The following is a 21,653-nucleotide window of genomic DNA, read 5'->3' as shown; positions in this document are numbered from 1 at the left end:
GGAAGTTGTAAAGCTCCTTCAGAACCTTCACAAAACAACGTTTTTCCCCTCTAAATTCGGCACCCAGGGCTCGTCTTTCTGCCTGTGACCCCAAGCCTGATCCCAGAGCAGGGCTGAAAGAACGCATTGAGTGGGTGAGGGGCCCTGAGCGGCCATCTCAGGATCCGTCTGACAGGGTCAGGAGCAAAATTGCCCCCTCTCCTCGCCACGCTAGACGTAGCGCTAAACAAGTTACACAAAAGCTGGGACAGACAATACCAAACCACTCCTACTGACTTCCTACATCTTGGTTGTGATTAGGATAGAAAGGCACATTGAGAAAGCTGTTGCCTTGAAAAAGCCAACATTGAATTTAAACTTGAAATTATTATTATTTTTCTTCTAAGATGAAATTTCTGACTCTAACTCCTCCTAGATCTTTAAAGCTTCAGGCTGCTATATTTTCAAAATGATCGGACTTAAAGGGATAGCTCACCCAAAAATGAAAAATGTGTCATCATTTACTCACCCACAAGTTCTTCCAAATGTGTATGAGTTTCTTTCTTCTGCTGAACACAAAAGAAGATATTATGAAGAACTTCGGTAGCCAGACAATTGACAGTATCCATTGACTTCCATAGTATTTTTTCACTGGGGACCAGAAACTGTCTAGTTACCAACATTCTTCAAAATATCTTCTTTTGGGTGAACTATTCCTTTAAGGTTCTCCTAAAATGGAACCTAAAAGTTGGCTCATTCGGTTTTCCCAAAATGAGCAAAACCTGTTTAAACTAACTGTCATAAATTCAAATCTAAACACAAACAACCTCCTTCTCTCTCACCCTATCAACCTCCTAGCAACCACTCAGAACACCCTAGCAACTGCTTAGCAACCTGTTTTTCTGATAGACTGCATGGCTTTACAACCTTCAAACTTCAGGCTATTTTAAATCTACTTCAAACATTTATGGCAGGCTTTCTCAAGCCAACACCAAAGTTTGTCTGGACAAATTGCTTTCTCTTTTTTCGATTTAAGACTTTTAAAGACCAAATGAAATAAAAATGGATGTTTTGTGGCTTTCCATCTAAATGCTAGTCTATATGATGGTTGCATTTAAAACTCAAAGTCATTTTCTCCATGGAAAATTGAACAAAAATATTGCTGATTCATCTTGTCTGCTGGAAAGTATATTTTTTTTAACCCAAAATAATAGTCTTTAGAGTGGAAACATCCATTCCCCATAAATTATAAATACCACCTGCCTCTTACTTCATGGCTATGAAGTAAACTGAAGTCTGATTCACAGGGTCTTTAAAAGTGTCTTGTCATTTACGGTATATAGGGTGAATTCAGGTTGATTGGGATACTTTTTCCAAGTCATCTCAATGACAAAAAGTGTGCCAATCACCCTGAATTCACCCTACATGAAGTTTCTAGGTACTTTCAAATGGAATATTATTAGGCAGAAACTTGCAGCCTAAACTGTACAAATGCTAATAGCAAAACTTGTGTAACACTGAGATTGACATTTGCTCATTCATTTACAGGTACTCTGAGAGCGTTTGCCTGCAGTGACGGTGAGTACTGATTCATAGATCTTTTTCTGTGCCGTTTCATAAGTGCCACAATATGCCGCTAACGTCTCATCAAAGGCGCTAAGCGTTCCAATCGCTTCAAAACTCGACAGGAGCCCACACAGTTTCTCCCTGTAGTGCTGGCCTGCTTTCAGAGCCAAACCATCCTCATTCAAGTCCGCTCCCACTTCCTCTCTCTCTCCCCGAACAGCAGAAATCCTTTTTTGTCGTTCGCTCAAAGTGGACTCTAATCCGTTTATTAGCCTGAAAGCTACTGGGACGTGAAGACAAACCACATGATTCCTCTGCCCTGCTCCTCTCTCCGTCCCCCCCTCGGGAGGAGAGCCTCGCCTCATACTAACAGCTAGCATGATTTATACTTCTGTCGGCTCCTGCTATCTCCCCTAACACCTCGTAATGTGTCCCTCTTGCTGTGCCGCCCTGGCCAGGCTAAACGGCTAAACGACTGACAGTGAAACAGCACTGCTGGGTCAGACAAGGCAAAACCCGTCATGTCCTCTACTCTTCTAATTAACAACCATTGCTCTCAGTTACCAACACACACATACACACTTCTACTGCCAATGGCTCAAACACACATTCTTTCACATTATCTGCAGCAGGGGCATAGCAACAATAACTTTAAACACCCCATGAAATAGTTTTATGTGTGGATTTCCTATTGAAACAGGAAGTTTGGGCATATTGCACGTCACAGCCACAAACGTGATTTGCTACTTGCTATCTGGACATGCTCATGACGGAATGCCGAGATTTGCCCAGATTAACAGTCTGGAAGAGTCAACGCTAGTTGTTGAAAGTCAGAACAGTCCGCAGATATGATTCAACAGATTTCACAGAAAATCGTGTAGTGTATGATGGGCACAGATTGTTTCGCTTCAGACTATAACTCTATCCAGTCTGAGGATATAAAACATGTTTGATATTTTGAGACGATTTTAAAACACATTTTGTTTTCATTTGCCATGCATCTTCTAGAAGCAAGGCAAATGTCTCTACGTGGGTTTGTTGTGTTTGGAATGACCTGAAAGTTGTTTGTGATTATCAGTCGTTTAGTGAACGATGCCCAGTTTTTCCTCTGTAACCATTTACAGTCGGCAAATGTATGATGCCTGGTGTTTTAAAATCGTTTTGAAATTTAAAAAGGTTTTCAAAGTCTTGTAGTGTATTCCAGCTTTAAGAATTAATTGCTCTGTCTTGTTTGTGAGTGCTATCAGCAGTGTTGAGGGTAACGCATTACAAGTAACTTGAGATTACTTTTTCAAGTAACTAGTAAAGTAACGCATTACTTTTTCAATTTACAACAAAATATCTGTTACTTTTTCAAATAAGTAACGCAAGTTACCTTTTCACATTTATTGACTGACAGCTCTCCTGACCCCATGTTGAGAGAAATATAGTGCAGAGGTCTTGTGTGCGCTTTGTAAACATGATGGTTATTGTAGTTCTAGACTACAATACACGGAATTGCATTAAAACATTCAGTATTCCTCATTGATCTCAGAATTATATGCAAACCTGTAATAATTAACTATATTAAATTACACATATATACTTTATGTATCATGTTTGGTGTGAAAGGTCCTTAACATTTGCCTAAAATAGAACTTTTTTTGTTATCGCTTTCAACAGATGGCATCTTTAAGCATGATTTTAAGAAGAACATTTATGAGACAATTTCTGTCATACTTTGTTAAATATGTTAATTTAAAAATATGTTTTTGGAATGAATTTTTGATATAGAGCTCTGCAGAGATGAAGTATTTTTGTAGCCCAACCCGAAAATTAGAATACCCTGGTTACCTTGACAAAAACATAATATGATTTTTTTTTTTCCCCTTTGGTTTTTGGAATATTGCAGAAAATAAGCAATGTACAAAAATGTATAAGCACCAACAAAAATGTATGATTCTTTCACGTTTTGTTCATCATGAACATTTTCACAAGTCAACACTTCTTTTATGAATTTTGAAGCCTAAATACAATCAATTAGAATTTGAATTTAAATAATTTGCAAGAACATGATTATAAACATATCAAGGCTGTGAAAAAGAACTATTGAGTATATGAGTTTACCTGTTCAGCTGTTGACGTTTAATGTTCCCGACAACCTCTGTAGTCCCATTTAGCCACTTGTTAACAACCACATTTTTCAAAACAAGTAAAAACTTAAAAAAATAAAATAAAATCATAATAATAATAATAAAAATTGAGGTGGTTTGACTGATGTATTTTAAGTTGTAGAATAAAATGTGAAAATATCTTGAGCTTGTGTTAACTAGGCCTTATTTCAGACATTTACCCAAAAATACATTCAAAAAAACTTATTGACTTCAGGATGAAACCAGAAGTGTTAAAATGCTAAATCATTTCTGGGTTTTGGCCTACAAAAACACATCATCCCTGCAGCATTCTACAGCCTACTTACAAAATAGCTGCCCAGGGACATTTTCAAGATGGCAACCAAATTGACTGATTGGTTTTAATGCAACTTTGACTGCGGCCACAGCCTTTCAGCAAACCAGTTAGCGAAGAATATTAGCGCTGGAAAATGTTTCGTCACCTAATTAATATTCATGAGCCAAGCATTTTTCAGATCGTTTCTGCAGCCAAGATCTGCAGCCTCTCTCTTTCTCTCTCTCTCTCTCTGAATGCTCCAGGGTGAACATTCTGAGATATGTGAGCCAAAATAGTACAGCACTCACTGTAAATATTTACTATTATATATTAGACAGTCTGGCCAGTGTCCCCCAGCCCAACATTAATCATCATTCATCTATCAAATTGAGTTACGACTGAATGATCAATACTGACACAGGTGCCAGGTCTTATTTACCACATAGAGTGAGAGAGAGGGAGGGAGAAATAAAGGACCTTCTTTGTTCAGACAATATGTCTGCTTGCTAAAGTCTCTGACTGCTGTAATGTTTATTCTGATAGGAGTAAACAGACAGGGATTCTTCATCAAAGAACCCAGTTGTTCAAGTGGGAACAGATGAAAAGATCTATTCACTTCCCTTTGATATCCAATTTCAGCTGTTGAAAAGAAAAAATCATATAGCAAAGATTTTTTTCTATCTACCTATAAAGCTTTCATAAAAATTATACAAGCATCTTCACTGAAAACATATTTTCTCATGGCCAGCGCTGCATGATAAATGTTTGTTGAAAATCGAATAAATCCATTCAAGAACTCCTCATGAAGCACAGCTACTGATCTCCACACACATATTAATGTGTAAAATACATGTGCATCTAAAATGGTCTTTATTGTCATTAACTGATGCTACATTTACGAAAAAAAAAAAAAAAAAAGAAAAAAAAAAATATATATATATATATATATATAAATGAGATATTATTTAAATATTAAAAATATTTTTGGGTAATATTTTTTCTTCAATTTTGGGGTAAAATACAGCATATCTTTCTGAGATTTACCTGCATACACAGGTAAATCTCTCCATACAATACACCCTACAAGACATAGCACTTATCTGAGGCGATATAATAAGTACTATCAAAGTACATCCACTAAACACATACACTCTCTCTCTAACATATCAATTCATAGAATCACTCACAGTAATAACAGCTTTGAATAACTGCAGTCAGGGAAGTGAATGAATGACTGACAGATATTTCTCATAGCTAATTTTCAGTGAAGCTTCACCATAATAAAAGGCTTAAGACAAGCATTTCTTAAAGTAACCAAGTAACACGCCTGTCTCCAGGAAAACAATTAGTGTTTACTTAGGACTTAACAAGCTAGGATTAAGTCTAAAACAGATCAGGCTTGCGTCCAGCAGACCTTCATAATGGGTTTGAGACCTGAAGTCATGAGGGACTTATAGAGAAGGCAGAATTTTTTTTTTTTTTTGCTGTTGTCAAACTCTAATATGACATTGTGTCTGGTGCAAATCTTATATCTTTTAACAGAAACGTTTCATCTGAGATGACCTACAATATCCCATTTCATTGACAGGCCCACTGGAGCAATGCATAAACATATTTACAGAATGTCTAGTTTTCTTTTTCATAATGGGGACTTGCAAACAAAAAAAGCAAAGGTAAAAAAAAAAAAAAACTCTAGATGACTAAGTCTTCTAAAGCCATCCTATAGCTTTGTATTTTTTTTTTTTTTATTTTTTTTTTATTGTGTGATATAAATTTGCAATTGCGTGTTATAAAGTCAGAATTGCATGATATAAAGTCACAACTGTGTGTTATACCCCCGGTTTCACAGACGAGGCTTAAGCTAGTCCTAGACTAAAATGCATGTTTGAGCTGTTTTAACTGAAACGAACTTGCACTGACATATCTTAAAATATGTCAGTGCCATTGTTTTGTCTCAAGATGCACACCAGTGATGTTTTTTTTCTAGTGAATGTTTATAAAAGCTACTTAAATGCCCTAATTGAACTAAATCCTGGCTTAGACTAAGCCTTGTCTGTGAAACCGGGCCATAAAGTCACAATTGTGAGTTTATATAAACTCGCAATTCTGACATTTTCTCAGAATTGCAAGTTTATATCTCACAATTCTGACTTTATAACACACAATTGCAAGTTATAAAGTCAAAATTGTGCAATATAATCTCGCAATTCTGAGAAAAAAAAGCCAGTCTTTTTTCCCCTAAGAACTGGACTTTATAACTCACAATAGCTAGTCTATATCTCACAATTCTGAGAAAAGAAGTCAGAATTGCAAGATATAAACTTGCAATTGCGCAAAAAAAGTCAGAATTGTGAGGAAAAAAGTCAGAATTGCAAGATATAAACTCGCAATTGCGAGAAAAAAAGTCAGAATTACGAGAAAAAAAATCAGAATTGCGAGTTTATCTTGCAATTCTGACTTTTTTCTCATAATTCTGACTTTATTTCTTGAAATTGCTACTTCATGTCATGCAATTCTGAGAAAAAAAATCAGAATTGCAAGATGTGAAATAATTGTGAGAAAAATGTCAGAATTGTGAGATAAAAAAGTTGCAATTATATTTTCTTTTTTTTTTTTATTCTGTGGAAATTTAAGTTTAGTTTAAGTTTAGTTAGTTAAGTTTATTCTGACTGAAATTTAAGTTATTCAATGAAACATTTGCCCCTCATCCCCGTGCTGTAGCTTTGAAATATCATTCATTTCATTTATGGAGCATCAAGTTTGACTAATTACAGTGCATAAGGAGTGTGCTTAATGTATAGGAATAAATGTATAGCCTAATAATTTTAATAAGTATATCATAATTAACTATTAATTATCATTATTGTTATTATTATTGATGGATGATGCACCATAACTGTGATCTCCATAACTCTTTTGTCCCTAGATCATCTTTACTTATTACTGATTCTTGAATATTAAGCTCACAACACTATGATCACAAATGGAATGCTCAGAAATCCAGTGCAAGCAACACACACATCATATATATATATATATATAACATTATATAAGTGATGTTATATAAGGACAACAGAAAACTAAAAATAAAAGCTCTTTCGGCCTGACCTCATATATACAGTAGGGCAGTGAAAAATTCAAAAGATAATAGGTGGCTCAAAAATTAAAACATTTATGCAACTACTTGGTGTGTGTAAATCCATAAACTCTTCAACTGTTGCCCTAAAATAGGGCGTCCGTTCCCTTTTGCTGACTTGGTGAGAATCGAAACAACATCACTGCGTATTTTTAACCAACAATGCCTCCTCTCTGGGTCAGGGCTCAGGGCTTCACAAGTAAAGCCAAGCAGGAAAATACTGGTGTATGAAAACCTACTGCTGTGTGTGTGTGTGTGTGTGTGTGTGTGTGTGTGTGTGTGTGTGTGTTTGTGTTTGTATGTATGTATGTATGTATGTATGTATGTGTGTGTGTGTGTGTGATTATTACCTTTCTCTGTTTGCAGGATAATTCCCCTTTTTGGCCCTGCACTCTGCCGGGCCCCCGTTACTCCAAACAAAACAGAGCAGACGCTCTGGAAGGCTTGAAGCTAATGTAGAAACACTATCCTCCAGCTCTCAAACCGCATGTTAATGCTTGCATCTGTGGTGCTGCCGTGTTGGCCACTCGACAGGCTCAGCCACTGCAATCAAACTGCCCCGGTAGAGCCGCAGCTCTCTCCTTATTAGCAGGCCTGACAACACACCGTGGACGGAGCGGAGGGGATTAGATTGGACTCCAGAGAGGAAAGACAGAAGCGCTCAGTACGGACCGCCCGTACAAGTGTACAGAACAACTCTCTGTGGGTTTAAAGAAGGATATGAGCAGTGCCAGACTGGCTGTGACTCAAACTCAGCCTGAAAAATAAAGAGACAGAGAGATGCCTTAACATAAATGTTTCAGGTTTGACAATATTTGTGGCATTGAGACACTAGCTGTTTTCAAGTCAACAACTCATTGATTCAATGATCTGGTCAGAGGTAGTCTTCAGTTAACAATTCATTGATTTGTTCATGTCTGAATCAGTGTGCCAAGAACCGCAAGATCCTCAGAGCTTAAGTGTGCACACAACTCATGGCGTGAAAGTTAATAATATTACTATTTAGTATTAATTATTGTAAAAGATAATCATATTTAAGTAATGACTGTCACTTGTTTGTAAACTAAATCTGCTGTGAAAGGCAAGTTGTTTAAGCCCATTCTACTCTGAATGGGGTTGGTTACCCAGGCAAAAAATAACATTGAAATAACGCATACTTTTTCAGTCAGTGAATGAAACTCAAAATGTGTTGGTCAAAATGACTCAAAATGATGGAGAAATTCACATATTGTTGTTAGTGCAGCGAAGTAATACACTGTAAAAAAAAAAAGAGTTGTAAATAAAACAAAGAAATGTATGTTTTTTCACTGTAAATTATACAATGATTTCTCATTTTCCACTTCCAAAACCTGTAAATTTAATGGTATTTTACCATAAAATTACATTAAATGTACCTTTAGATCTATTACAGTTATTCACTGTATACAGTTCTGTAAACCAATAAACTGTTTTTCACCGTAGCATTTTAGTCTTTTACCGTTAAAATCACTGTCATTTTTTACAGTGTACATACTTGTATTATCTTTTATTTTTATTATGTAAATGATTTTGCATTGTACTCGTGTTTAAAAAAATACCTGCATGTCATTACAGCTGTAATTAATTTCTATTACTTAGTAATTACATATAATTACACTGTTGAGCCTTCCCTTGAACCTTAACACCCTTAAACCAAATTATATCACCAAACCTTTCCCTAACCTTACAACTTACAATTGCAGCAAAAGTGTTTTGAATACATGAACACAATAAGTACATTGTACCTAACTATTATTATTATTGATGTATGGACGTCAAAGTACATCAGTAATTAAAGACGCCTAATATAAAATGACCCTTTATTATGTATTTCAACACGTCTGAAAAGCAACATTGACAAATCAACATCCAGGACTATAAGTTTATAATAAACCTTAAATTGCATACTGTTTTCAAAGTATAGCTATACAAGAATTAAACATAGTGTATGTTATATCGAATATATATCCAAGTGTATATCCAGTGTATATCCAATATTTCAATTCATGTCATGACCATATAAAGCCATTAAACCCAGTAATTGTCAGACATTGTGCACAAAGATACAATACAATGAGATCCTGCATTGTAAAGTTTGTACAACTTTACAGCTCAAATGGCCCAATTTGTTATGCGAAACAATTTAAGGAAAATTAAAAAGGCTGCACATTTATGCTTTTAAACCCTGAAAAAAAAATGAGCCCATTGATTTTCATTGTAAGTGCCTTATTGCAACTGCAACTTTTGTTTAGCTTTTTTATTTTAAAGGAAACAAAAAAACATTATTTTTTGTGGTAATCGACATTATGCCATAAATGTTGTCGATAGAGCTTAACCTGTATTGAACCTGGAACATTACTTTAAAGGCTGGATAATGTCCAGTGTGTCGATCCTGGACATAGAGCTGAAGGTCATTGCTGAGAACTGCACACACACACACACAGACACACACACACACACAGTTTTGATACCTCTGTGGGAGCACTCTGACTTTGAGATAACAGATAACCCATGATTTACCTCAAGGAGCTGACAGCTTTACCCTGAGAGACAATGCACACATGTACAGACCCGTCTGCAGGAGGCGTGTGGTAGGACGAGAGGGTGGAGTGTCTGTCTTTGCTGACTCCATCTGTTCAGTGTTAAGGCTGACACAGGCATATGTAGGCAGACTGAACCAAAACGAGACTTCACATGGCAAAAACAGCTTCATCACGCTGTGTGTCATGAGTCAGTCTTCCTCTAGATGAGGAATTGAGGTAAAACACAGGGAACTTCCCAAAACAACACACCCATGCTCTCAATCTTTTAATAACATGAAAGAACCCGTTCTGCCCGGAAGACATATTTCCCTAAAACCTTTCTCTTTTATGTTAAAGTCTTCTTTTTGAGTCTCTGTGCAATACTGCTTCATCTCTGGAGGTGAACTCCATCTACTCCATCTGAACAGGTGATCAATATTAGGGACTGTAGTGGGTGAGAGAGAGAGAGAGAGAGAGAGAGAGAGAGAGAGAGAGAGAGAGAGAGAGAGAGCTCTCAAAATATCACAGGAGCTCAGGAGAATATGTGGTATGAACTTTACCAAAGACAAACAAAGCCAAGAGAAAAGGTTCATTTTGGGTTTTATTGATATTAGACTCTTGACAATCAGGAACGGGTAAAAATTGGACTGCTAATGAGCATGATGTTCAACATGAACTTCACCCAGACGGGTGATTCATGAACAGGCAAAATACTGTACTGCTGTATCATCACTGGGTCATTCACCACATGATTACCCCAGGAAGAACTGTACAAGTCTGTGTACTGTAAGCAACTTTGAGAAAGGTAGTCTCTTATAAATGACTAATATCTGTATCATCCATTCTTCAGTAAGATGATGATACAGCATGTCAAATATCCGATAGCATTTGTCTGAAAACATATAGCTTCATAAGCTCTGTTCCAAAATAAGTGAGCTGAATTTTAAAGCAGCATCATAAAAAAGTAACCACTTAAGTAATTGTTTTGGGCAACAGTTCAGAAAGCCACACAAATACTGCTTCTCATGCAAACTCACAGTCACGACTCAATTAATTCCAGTAGAGTTGCTAAGCTGATACTCTGGTAAGCATAGAAGCACAGCACATATTTGTTAAAATTGTCTGTTTTTTCATTACATTTCACTTTTTTCGATATACATTTCAGCAACAACATTTTGAACATTTCAACATTTATTTTTTTTTTACTTCTGTAATGTGAATTGCTAAGATCCGGAGTGCATCCAGACTAGAGCTGCACGATTCTGGATCAATTGAGAATCACAATTTTTTTGTTTCAAATTGAGATCACGATTCCCCCACGATTCTGAATAGACAACTAATCAAAATAACATTTAGTTTACTAGAGTGCCTGACAAAATATTAATTGCTGCAGTCTATTTAAAAGTGTTTAATTAATTTGAATGAATTATTTTTTTAAAAATCAGTTTGAGTGAATGATTCATAAATACTTGTTTCTTTACTGGATGAATAATTTTTGAACAAATCTCTTGAATGAATGATTCAATGACAAATACATTTTTAAGTAATTTGTCACCACCTAGTGGCATAACAATGTAATTGACACTATCATTATTTGAAGCACCAAGTTACTTTCAAAAGGTGATTTGCTCTATTTCAGTGATCATTTGAATATTTGTAACACAGAAATAACAATACTGTGTGGTTAAAAAAAAAAAAAAAAATATTTGTGAGGCTGTTTCATACCTATACATGACAACTGCTCTCTCTGGCTCAGCGGCAGCGCAAACATGGATTTGAATGTCCCGGTATAATTTTATCAAAGGTGTAAAAGACAAAGGTGAATTGTTGTCATTTAGGAATAAGATTGCGTGGGTGTTTGAATTGAAATCGCGCTCTTTTAATTAATCGTGCAGCTCTAATCCACACCTGAATAACAGTTTGGTAAAACAATGCCTGTAGATATTGGCCTGTTGGGTAGGATCATCCAAATAACATCAACAAAAAAGTAAATTCGTTTCAGAAAAAGACATGTTATTTCATTTTGTTTAAAGATTACAAAGAAAAAAAACTATTCTAACTGTTTGTAACATGCTGCCTAGGGAAGCAGCTCACCACGTTTTGGAATAGATCCATAATATAGCCGTATGGTAATGGGTTTGAATTCCCATTTCTCCTCTTTTAAGCACTAGGGTGTGTGATTGAGACTGTGTTTTTTGCAAAGGGAACATAAATTCTAGTCTTTTGATGCATGAATGTTTGAACTTGCATCTAATTCTGGAGTCATTACAGGTTAAACCAGCAGATGACTGTTTCTAGCTGCAGGTCTATTCACCTAGCAACCAGATGTCCCTGGCAAAGTGAAGACCTTTATGTGTTACACTCTGACCTCTTACAAAACAAAACATATTTAACCCTCACCTCCTACACACACAGAGAGAAAGAAGGACAGTTCTGCTGCTGAGGGGAGGAAACGCTATAGTGAACAAATGCGGTTGTGTGAATGCTACAGGGGCACATTCCCATACAGAGCCATGTGAGTGCCAGCAGGCTAGTGTTCGGAGAAGGGAGAGGAGAGGAGGGGGGATCTTTGCAAACAGTCCATAAAGAGACCCTGCCACCCTCCCGTTCACATGCTAATGAGAGCACTTTGTGTGGGGGTTAAAAAACTCTCAGGGGTCCGAACAACGTCGATTTAAACCCACAATAGAGCCTCAATTCTCTCGAGAAAAACCCACAATGCTCTCTCTCTGTCTCTCTCGCGCTGATAAAGAGATCAGTATGGATGTGTGGGTGTCAGGGTGCATTAGGCACTGACAGAGTGTGATGTACAGAGATCATAATTCACTCACACACACACATTTCCTGAAACCGGTATTGATCAGCTGTCCTGAAAAGCAGGCACTCCCTTTTTTGACATTTTCTGTGCGTTGTTTGGCAAAATTGTTGAGAATGGTTTTAAATGTGGTAAAATTGAGCTGAGTGTACTGCGCTCTTATTGATACCTGAATAAATGCTTAAATTAACCAAAATACTTAATCATTTTGAAACCCCAAAATATGATGATTGCCTTGTGAGGGGCAGACTTTTTAAAATATAAAGGCAGCTGTATATTTTCTTGTATACAGATTGTGTGAGAAAATAAATAAATAAATAAAAGCATGAGAACTTAAGGACTTAAATTTTAAAATTAAATAATGAACTTTTATGTTGTCACAATTTACTAAAAACAAAACAAATGGTTAAAAGTATACCTGCACTGTAAAATTGTTGGTTTAACTTTAAAAAAGCAAGTTACCTTGTTGCCTTAAAATTGAGTTCATTCAAATTAAAAATTTGAGTTAATACAATGAAGGCAATTGGTTTAATCAACAGAAACGCAAAATATTATGTTATCTGAACCACATTAATTATTGAAGTTGATCTGACAAAAGAAAAAAAAGTTAAAATAATTTTTTACAGTGTGGACAAAGTTACTTTTACAGACTAACAAATACACCTGCTGCTCTTACAGATTATGCTGAACTCTGTGTAAGAGGTAGAAAGTAGAAGTCAGAATACTGAGGTTACATTTTACATGTATTCATTTTATCCAGAGCAACTTACAAATGAGGAACACAACACAGTAAGGAGGCAATAGCACGAGATGTGCTAACAATACAAAGTTTCAAAGGTTGGTCAGAATGTGAGTTCAAGTTCACCACCATTTCTAAACTTTTTCTCCTAAACAGCAATGAAATTAAAGAAAGAACAAATAAACCCAACCTCATAACATAACTATTTTATGAGGTGGCAAGTTTGTACTATTTGATTCATACGAAAACATAAGATTTTTAGAAAGAAACTAAGCATGAAGTTCCACCCCTAAATCTTACCTCAAAGAGGCGCAAGCAGATTGTACGAAGATGTACAAATGAATGGCCACCAATTTTCCAATACATAAAAGTTATAAATTGCCATGAGAGTGTGTTGCAATTTCTGTCGCTTCTCAGATTGTTCACATGAAGAAAATAATAGTAGCTAATCTCATATGTGGGTTTTGTTTTTGATTTCCAGGAATTGAACTGATAAAATTAATGTCTTGAATACAATTTACAATATAAAGTATACTTATTTATGTGTACACTAGAATATGTGTACAGTGCGCGTGAAGTAGCTAAATATTGTCAGCATAGTATGCACGTACTGTATGCACGCAGCCCGATTTTCCTAACCACGCATACTTTGTATTAACAATGACTCTTATGAACCAGTTCTTTCTAAGTCAAAAACACACAGCGCAACCAGTGTAGACCAATTCATGTAAAAATTGACTGAATTTGTCACAGTGGCATGAATGAAATGTTGCTGAATGAAAGTACAGAGAAGGCCTGTTGCTGCATGGAGAATTTGTCTATTTGCAAGTATAGCATGACAAATAATTAACTATACTTGAAGCTTTCGTAAAATTAAAAATGAAACACCCAAAAATGGTACCATAATGAAGACAAACTGTACGTTGATATGTGAAATTCTGGAGGGAATGTTGGACGGCGTGGCATGGGGATGTAATGACGTGTGCCATTAATCGATCTATGTTCTATAACACGTAAAACGGGAACATGGAGTATTCTAAAAGCAACTCATGTAAACATTATTTAACTATATTGAAAATTTTGAAAGACACATTTATGCTGGCTTGTCTTAAAGCCAACTTAAAGTCTTGTTTAAAAATATAAAATAGTTTGAAGTTTGGTCAAAATAGATAGATGTCCTGGGTTTTTGCTAAAATGTTGCTAGTTGGTTGCTAGGTTGATACTATACAGTTGTTGTGGTGTTGTTACAGTATACGTTCGCTAGGCTGTTTTAGGTGACCTTCAATAACATCCACATAGAAGCATTTCCACCTCAGTTAATAACAGAAACTCAAACATCATTTCCAAATCTGATCAAGTCTCAGTGCTTTGATATTTTGGTATTTTTTTCTAATGAGATTGCTGCTCTAAACTTCAAATTGTTGCTCTAAACTTGCACTAAAACTGATTTATATCATCCAAGTAGCCTACATAACATAAATAAAGCAACTTTTCTTCTCTGTGTAGTAACAATACAAGTTCGGAGACATTTAGAATCTGTTGATGTTTTTAATGTACAGTGTCTTGAATTGGTGCCCTGGATATTGACATTTATTTTTAAATATTAGTAAACAATATAGATGATTACATTCTGATAATGCAGCTGTTTCACATATTCATGAACACAAATGTGTATGAATCAAGTCCACATGACCCCACATATCCATTTTCAAGCACACTCAATGAACAGTTCCTTTGTGCACACCAGAGTTCAGAAATAAGCTTTCACATCAACCAAAATCACTGAAGTTTGATGTGAAATGGACTTGGATCCATATAAAAGCTCTAGCGTGCAAACACCCATAATATTTCTCCACCCGCTCCCCTTCAGGTATGTTATAAACATCTCAGGTGTAAACTTGTCTCTCTCACACCCACACAGATGTTAACACACACACAATGCTATCGTTACAGAATCTGAGCTTATCACTATAAAGTTTTTTTTGGCAAAAAATTGTCAACTGCAACACAATAACTAACGCTAACATTGCTAACTGTCATTCCCGCTGTAATCATAGCCATTTTCACAATCTTATAACATGATAACATCTCTTTCTCTGGAAAAGTGGCCTCTTTCTCTGGAATTCAACCCCAAACCCAGATAAATGAGGGAGTTGGCAAACATTCAGTATGCAACCCAAAAATAGCTTGGAATAATAAGCCTGATTTACAAACGGCTTACAAAATATGGATCACACATGTCAGCTGTGAAGCGCGTGTGTGTTTGCTGCGCAAAAATGTTAAAGTTAATCACGCAGAGGCTAATGAGGTCAGAGCAGTGAACGTGTCCCCATCAGCTTAAAGCAGTACAACATACACACACACACACTGACAGAGAGAAGACAGGCTTAATATTCTCTCTCTCAGAGTCTGACACTCTCTGGCCCGCTTACTCCAGTCAGGCTGCTGAGACACAAGAAGAGAAAATACATGTATTTATCTAAACTGTCCCCATCTCCACGGCAGCAGAAACCACAGCCTTATGGATTTACAAAATATTCAGTGCATGCGAGTGACTTGGAGACACTGGCATAAACACTAAAGCCATTTGTGACATGAGACAACCCATCCAAGCTGTATTTCCTGTAGTAAAATGCTCTAGAATGAGTCAGAAGAATGGGCTGTACGTTTCCAGAAAAGTCTAGATTTTACACAGTCTAAAGACAATCTGTTGTAGCTGGCCCTCTCATTGGTTGCCTCTGTGATGTTTTGGTGTTCCTAGTGGTTGCTTGACCTTATTCGGAAAGGCACAGATAATAACTTTAAAATGATTAACAAACTCTAACCAGTGTGGTGGAAAGTTACTTTTAAATGTAATGCATTACAATATTGCGTTACTCACTAAAAAAGTAACTAATTGCATTAGTTACTTTTTATGACAAGTAATGCGTTACATTACTTTTTGCATTACTTTTTCTCACCTAGGCTGGGCTTGCTTGTTTGTTTTTTTAATAACAACAAAAAAAGTTCTATTTTTGGCAAATGTTAAGGCCCTTTCACACCAAAAGTGAAATAAATAAGCCTCAGGCAGAAGGAAATGCATATTTACGCCTGTACAGTAGAGAGCGCAGCTCAAAAAAACCATGCAGCTATGCTGCCATTCTGCATTGAAAAAACAGAATAGGATACAGGATTCATGCTTCCTCGTTTCTTTGTTTCCCTGCTCCTCCGTCCTCCAGTCTGTGACCCGGAAACCAATCAAAGTTAGCCATCTTGAAGGACACCTCAATTCTCTAATTGCACTGCGAGGAGGTGAGGAACGAGGAGTGAGGAAGCTTCCTGAGGAGCTATGAGCGAGGATACACAGGTGAATTCTTTCTTGCCGAGAAACCTGACGCACATATACATTCTCCTCCCCCTTCACATCTTGCACAATAATTTTAATGTATGCTTTACCTTTGAAGTTCAAATAAACCATATATCTCAATTATTTCAAAAGGGCATCTTGCTTTATTATTATTATTTCTGAATTTCTTAAATAACCAAACTTCAACAACATAAGGGCAGATCCCTCGAGCGCAGCTGATGACGCTTTGAAGTGACGCTTGAGTGATCAAGAACATTCCAATATACAAATAACATTTCCTCCGTCCTCGTTTTCTTTCCTTGCATCCTTCACTCACGTCCTACAGAGGGTGGAGCTGAGACGCGAGGAAAGGAAACGAGGATGCACAAATAAGAATTGAGAAGCACCTACTCTTATTTCTAAATCTAATATAAAGTAATTTTTGCTTATTAGTATGGTTGAATTGGATCATTGAAGGTCAGCAGCAAAGACATTGGTTAATAAAGTGAGATTAAATACATAAAGTATATTTGTGACAGTACAGGAGAGCTGTTAGTCAATAAATGTGAAAAAGTAACTTAGATATTTTGTTGTAAATTTAAAAAAGTAATGTGTTACTAGTTACTCGAAAAAGTAATCAGATTACATAACTTAAGCTACTTGTAATGCATTTTGGTAGGTCTAGGGTGGTCTGGGTGGTTGCTAGGACATTGCCAGGTAGCTGTTTCAGGGTGGCTTCTAGGGTGTTAGGTGGTTGATAAAATGTTGGTAGTTGGGTGGTCTAGATGGTTGCTATGTGGCTTATGAAGTGTTTTAACTGGTTGCTAGCATGTTGCTAGTTGACAGCTTGACAGCTTCTGGGCGGTTGCTAGCTGACCACCTCCAAATGTCTATGATATTCCAGTCTCTATGGCATCACAATATCATAGACATCCAGTCTCTTTGCATCAACCAGATGCAAAGTTTGATCAATCTGATCACAGAAAACTAATGGTAAAAAGTAATAGCTCACTCTCATTAACAAGCCACTCAATTTCATAGGTTCTGGTTCATAGCACAAAAATCAGTAACAGATCTGAACCAACCCTTAACTTTAAGTATTAATCTTTGTCCCACATTATGAGCAATAATAACAGTGACACCTTCCTCAGAAAACACCAGTAATGCAATGATGTGAAATCAACTTGGTGACTTCCTCCTTGTTTTCTCCTGTGCAAAAGGAAATGTGAGCAAAAGAGGCAGATGACACACTGACAATGCTACGAGAGGTAAAATGACCCCTGGAACATCTTCTTGTCTCTTTCTTTCATTCATTCGGCAGTTTAATATTCATCACTTCCCTTCAGCTCTGCCCTCACAGGCGTCCCACCGCCCAGACCGCCCCAAATCCCCTCACAAATCCCCACTTCAACATTACCTCATTTACAAAAGCAAAGTCAAGACAAAAGAGCACGTCTCCGAGCAGCGCCGCCTTTAACATGCAGGACGCAGCCATTGAGGCGACAGAGAGGCGCTATTATGAGCTCTATCACCTCTGAGAACGTTTCTTTAATGATTCCGTTCTGTTTCCATGTTATTTCTTTACTTCCTTCATTATGTTAATAATTTCTTCACCTCAAGACAACAGATTTGCCCACACTATCACGCCAGAGCAAACAGAGAGGTGTTAACCTAAAAATTAACCTTGAAAAACCGGCCTCTCTCTTTATCACATATTGCACCAATACGCAAAGTGATTTATGACCTTGCAGGAAACTTGTTTTTAAAATCCTATTACATAGTACGTAAAGTCCGAGCTGTCCACAAACCTCTGTTTAACACAGATTTATTCAGTCATTTAAAGGCAATTCTCTCCAATCAGGGTTTATAGCTCATCGTTACCAAACAGGCTACTAAAACAAAGGTCTAATCTCACACATACACACAGCAAATGTGTGACATATGTTACTGTTCCAGCCCTCCAGGGGACGTACAAACCTTCTGATGAGTCTACCAGGAAGACCCCTGCTGCCGTCTCCAACTCTTAAAGGTGCAGTTGAATGGAATTCTGTTGTGATTTACTGATCTTCATGTCATTCCAAATGTGTTTCTTCTGTGGAATACAAATGGGTTTTTTTCCCATACAACAAACGTAGTATATGACCAAGGGCTGTCAAGCTCCAAAAAGCATCATAAAGGTATTTACATTTGACTCACGTACTATATTCTACATCTTCTGAAGTCATACAATAGCTTTATACAAAGAACAGACCAAAAATTGTGTAATTATAATTGTTAAAATACAAAAAAAAAAAATGTAAACACATATTCAAGCCTATCAGTCAACCATTCATTTTTTTTTTTTTTGGAGCATGACAGATCCATATACCAGTTTTTTTTTTTTTTTTTTTTTTTTTTTCTGGCCAAAATATATTTAAAATAATTGCTAAATATGTTGTAAAGAGCGCAGCTTAAGGAAAAATATTTTTAGAAATTTAGTTAGTTTGAACCTTCACATGCAAAAATATATTACAAAATGTATTTGTATTATAAGGGGCAAGAAAATACATATAAGTCTTTAAGACATTTTAAGACATTTTAAATAAATAACATTTTATATATATATAGTATTTTCCCTCTATATGGGCAGGGCTACTTGTCAATGTCTACTTTTGTTGTATGAAAAAGTTTGGCATTTGCTATTATGCCAAACATCTATTGGTGAGTAAATTATGACAGAATTCCTTTAAAAATTCCTTACAAATGAATTTTTGTTTTAATCTCCTTTTGTGGCTCTCATATTACACACTGTATGAGTGAGGGTCAAATTCAGTCCAGCTCACATTATAGTCTATTTCAACAGTGATGCGCTCACACACACATGCACAGACAACACATGCACAAGATGCATAAACACTGTTACACACCCTAACAGCAGACTTTAGCTGCATCAACTGGTGTTGAGAAAGCTTGTTGGGGCTTGTTGCAGATTGGAGTGGATCTGGTGTAAAGAACAGTGTGTGTGTGTGTGTTTGTGTGTGTGTGTGTGTGGTTCAGGTACACTCTACGTTATGGGGACAAATGGTAGGTGGTAGGGTGGTGGTAGGGTAGGTGGGTAGGATCAGGGGTAGGTTTCGGGTTAGGGGATAGAATATACAATTTGTACAGTATAAAAATCATTATGTCTATGGAATGTCCCCATAAAACATGGAAACGTGTGTGTGTATGTGTTCTTGTATACATGGTTTATGATGACACAAATGTATATAATGACATGGGTATTACAACGTAAACATGGTTTAAGAGTACACTTCCTGTGTCCTCGTAAACCAAATGGCTTAAAAAACATACTAAACAGTGGTTGTTGTTTTGTTGTTGTTGTTGTTTTTTGAAATTCAAAAAATGCAGACAATTTTCTGTGATGGGTAGGTTTAGAGTTAGGGGTAGTGTAGGAGGATAGAACATACAGTTTGTACAGTATAAAAACCATTATGTCTATGAAGAGTCTCTGTAAACCTCATAAGTGTGTGTGTGTGAGTGTGTGCGTGTGTGTGTGTGTTGGTGAGACTAAAGGTAAAAAAGGCTGGTTACAGCTTGCTTACAGGAAGGGCAAATAAAATTTGCCCACTCATACAGTAAATGAACACAGTGAGGCACACATTCTTGACGTCATAATACACGAAACATTCCCCCATCACCTGCCCCACATACTTCCGCTCACACACAGCACAGATGTACAGGAGCATCTCTATGGTGACACAGCATATGGATGAGATAAACAGTGACTGAAAAAGTATTAAAATCAGTCTTAAAAATGTCTTAATATCATTGTAATTTCCTGAGTTGTTTAAAAAAAAAAAAAAAAAACTTTCATCATTTACTCACATTTATGTAATTCCAAAACTGTATGAGTTTCTTTCTTCTCTGCAACATGAAAGAAAATAATTTGAAAAAAAAAAATGTCTCATTGTTTTTGTCTGTACAATGGTCACCAAAATTTGTTGGTTATATTTTACTTTTTTGTTCTGCAGAAGAAATAGATGCGTACAGGTTTGAAATGAAACAAAGGTGAGTAAATAATGACAGAATTTTCATTTTTTGTGTGAACTTTTGTCGTAGCAGAGTAACCCCATAATGATCAATAAAAATGTACACCGATCAGGCATTACATTATGAGCACTGACAGGTGGATAACACTGATTATCTCTTCATCACGGCACCTGTTAGTGGGTGGGATATATTAGGCAGCAAGTGAACATTTTGTCCTCAAAGTTGATGTGTTAGCAGCAGGAAAAATGGGCAAGCGTAAGGATTTGAGTGAGTTTGACAAGGGCCAAATTGTGATGGCTAGATGACTGGGTCAGAGCATCTCCAAAACTGCAGCTCTTATGGGGTGTTCCCGGTCTGCAGTGGTCAGTATCTATCGCAAGTGGTCCAAGGAAGGAACAGTGGTGAACCGGCAACAGAGGCTCACTGATGCACGTGGGGAGCGAAGGCTGGCCCGTGTGGTCCGATCCAACAGAAGAGCTACTGTAGCTCAAATTGCTCAAGAAGTTAATGCTGGTTCTGATAGAATGGTGTCAGAATACACAGAGCATCACAGTTTGTTGCGTATAAGGCTGCATAGCCGCAGACCAGTCAGGGTGCCCATGCTGACCCCTGTCCACCGCCGAAAGCGCCAACAGTGGGCACATGAGCATCAGAACTGGACCATGGAGAAATGGAAGAAGGTGGCCTGGTCTGATGAATCACGTTTTCTTTTACATCACGTGGATGGTCGGGTGCGTGTGCGTCGCTTACCTGAGGAACACATGGCACCAGGATGCACTATGGGAAGAAGGCCAGCCGGCGGAGGCAGTGTGATGCTTTGGGCAATGTTCTGCTGGGAAACCTCGGGTCCTGCCATCCATGTGGATGTTACTTTGACATGTACCACCTACCTAAGCATTGTTGCATACCATGTACACCCTTTCATGGAAACGGTATTCCCTGGTGGCTGTGGCCTCTTTCAGCAGAATAATGCACCCTTCCACAAAGCAAAAATGGTTCAGGAATGGTTTGAGGAGCACAACAATGAGTTTGAGGTGTTGACTCGGCCTCCAAATACCCCAGATCTCAATCCAATTGAGCATCTGTGGGATGTGCTG

General features: G+C 37.1%; 2 protein-coding genes across 3 annotated transcripts in view; one reads left to right on the top strand and one right to left on the bottom strand.

Moving 5' to 3' along the window:
• sema6dl (sema domain, transmembrane domain (TM), and cytoplasmic domain, (semaphorin) 6D, like) overlaps positions 1–21,653 on the top strand; it is a 122,736-nt gene that overhangs the window by 74,160 nt on the left and 26,923 nt on the right. Inside the window, exons 3-4 of one of the 2 annotated variants that reach the window (XM_051870592.1) lie at positions 1,528–1,557; positions 16,421–16,548. The gene's annotated coding sequence lies outside the window, so the exon portion shown is untranslated. The remainder of the gene's footprint in view (positions 1–1,527; positions 1,558–16,420; positions 16,549–21,653) is intronic. The other variant, XM_051870591.1, reaches the window with a different exon arrangement.
• The window catches only part of dmxl2 (Dmx-like 2), a 478,360-nt gene that overhangs the window by 442,287 nt on the left and 14,420 nt on the right, over positions 1–21,653 (bottom strand). The gene's annotated exons all lie outside the window — the stretch shown is intronic.

Source organism: Ctenopharyngodon idella, chromosome 18 (assembly GCF_019924925.1).
Source record: "Ctenopharyngodon idella isolate HZGC_01 chromosome 18, HZGC01, whole genome shotgun sequence".
Taxonomy (NCBI): domain Eukaryota; kingdom Metazoa; phylum Chordata; class Actinopteri; order Cypriniformes; family Xenocyprididae; genus Ctenopharyngodon; species Ctenopharyngodon idella.
This window is presented reverse-complemented; position numbering and strand designations above follow the sequence as displayed.